The sequence below is a fragment of the Palaemon carinicauda genome, chromosome 28, assembly GCF_036898095.1.
Source record: "Palaemon carinicauda isolate YSFRI2023 chromosome 28, ASM3689809v2, whole genome shotgun sequence".
NCBI lineage: Eukaryota > Metazoa > Arthropoda > Malacostraca > Decapoda > Palaemonidae > Palaemon > Palaemon carinicauda.
Genome location: NC_090752.1, coordinates 20,947,645 through 20,950,136, shown reverse-complemented (window position 1 = coordinate 20,950,136; position 2,492 = coordinate 20,947,645).

Sequence of the window (2,492 nt, the reverse complement as noted above, 5' to 3'; positions counted from 1 at the left end):
AGGAGAAATGCTTAGTTGGTTATCATCTGCATGTCATAGTTTCATTAATATCACTAAAGCTTGTACATAATTTTAAGGGCTTTCACTGAAGTTCTATGTTTTGAATCAGACCTAATATTACGTCAGTAATGATGTCTACATATAGATTTACGTGAATACCAAACAACAAACACACGCACGAACACAGAAGTTTGATACATATACGAGAATTACTGTTGCCCATAAAATTTCATTTGAACCAGCATATTTTCATTAGATATCCATTGATAATGGAAGGTGGTATTACAACTTCGGCCACACGAATTTATTATGACGCTAGGATTGGAAAGAATGAAAAAGAAAATATATGGACATCTAAAATATTTCAACACTTTTATGACATGCCACCATTAATTTTTTTGTTAACTTTCAGATTATCCTATCAAATAATTCTGAACTCTCTCTCTCTCGCTCTCTCTCTCTCTCTCTCTCTCTCTCTCTCTCTCTCTCTCTCTGTGTTATGCACTCACCTGCCAGGCTTGAGGACATGTATTCGAGGCTCAAGCCATAAGAAAGGAAACAGAAGTGCGCGTTAATAAAAATTTTATATGCCTCTCTTCATCTCTGCTGCAAATTACGCACAGTACCTAATTGACAAGCGATGGTTGGGGGTAGCAACCAGCGTGGAGGGAGAAAGGGAGTGGAAAACAGACGTGGTTGTCTATCTCAGTTATAATACTCTTATACCATCGACACGGGGTGTCCGGGGCAAGATAATTCTTATCTTATTTGGGTGAAAAAGTGAAACCTTTCATAAAGTATTCTCTCTCTCTCTCTCTCTCTCTCTCTCTCTCTCTCTCTCTCTCTCTCTCTCTCTTAGTGTGAGCGGATTTGAAATTAGAGTTTCACGTCATTTATTCCTTGATTTGATAGATATAATAAAACCCTCTTTACCTTTTTTTTTTGGGGGGGGGGGGGGGTAAGTTGATAGATCTGAGTGACGATTTCCATTTTAAGTTGATGGCTTTTCATTATGAACACATAAATCCTGACTCTACACTCAAAATTGAGTTAAGGATACATGGTAAATAAAAGTATCACTATGAACTAAACTTGTTTACACATATTGATATGGTAAGTTTTTTATTTGTTTTATTGTTTCTTCCTAGCGTTATTAGAAATGAAAAGCTCAGTCACAGACAGCGACTAAAAGTAAGTGGTTCTGAGTGTTCATCTGATTCAGAACTTGGGGTGTAATTGGTGCTGACGTACTCCCGTCTTCTTTTTCATGCATACGTACTTATTCTATAATTATTCTCTGAGTCTAGATGATTTCAAGAAGCCTAATTTAAGAGAGAGAGAGAGAGAGAGAGAGAGAGAGAGAGAGAGAGAGAGAGAGAGAGAGAGAGAGAGAGAGAGAGAGAGACTTTACGGAGCCCATATTTCAGAAACAGCTTCGTGGAAGTCCAAATATATCTTAAAATATTGATAACAAGTAGATAAGGAAATTAACGAAGATAGAAAAAGTAATACTTCCAGCTTCGTTACCAAGCTAGGTAACTAATCATTTAGCTAGATTTCTGTAAGCGACTTCCTATCACTGTTTGTCAGAACTTTTCAAGTTGTTATTGATACTTTTCTGAAGTTTAGTTCCTCCTTTTATTATTACTGCAGGGCATAGGGCACCAACCTCTGCGTAGCAGATGCTCCCTGTGTCCTTGAGGATGTCCTCTTCAACGTTGTTTTCACAATAGGCCTAAAGTACAATGCTCCAAGGATGCTACACTACAGGCTCATTATCTTTGTAATGGGTAACAGTTAAAAGCTTTAGCAGAATTACTGTTTAAAAACTGACTAGGTTGATTTATTGATTTACTTGACATTGTACATAAACTGATATACATACGATTTTCTTTTGTTCGACGCCACTATAGCATATTTCATGCCAATCAATGTTCCTCTTTAATACATTTCAAATACGTTCCCACTTATTTGAGAACGTTAATCTAAATTAACTGAAAAATGATATTGGAATTATTACAGTATTCATTCTGTTATCAAGTTGAAAAATCAGGATGTTTTGTGTGAGAAATATGTTCTCCACTGTTGACGATTTGAAAATTTGCCTTAGAAGGATTATTTGACGAATAAAAAAGTTAAACGATTGGAAGAATTATATGTATATAAAATAGTGAAAACGGGCGTATATCACATTAGAAATCCTCTTCATGATTTTCACACGTTGAATCACACTAATTTACTAGACTTAAACAAGTTAGAAAAATCTTACTGGCAAGTCTTATGAATTTCCAAGAAATTTCCTGATTGAGTATAGAGAGATCACGAGTAAAATTCAATAAAGTAACATTTTGTTTTGTATCCGTTAATAGCTTCGATTTCAAATGAACGAGCGGACAGTAACAAAAGAAATAAAACAAGAAAAAAATGCAACAGATAAAAGGCTTATATGATACCTCCCACTAGGACTTTAAAATGTTCAGGCGAAGTCACAA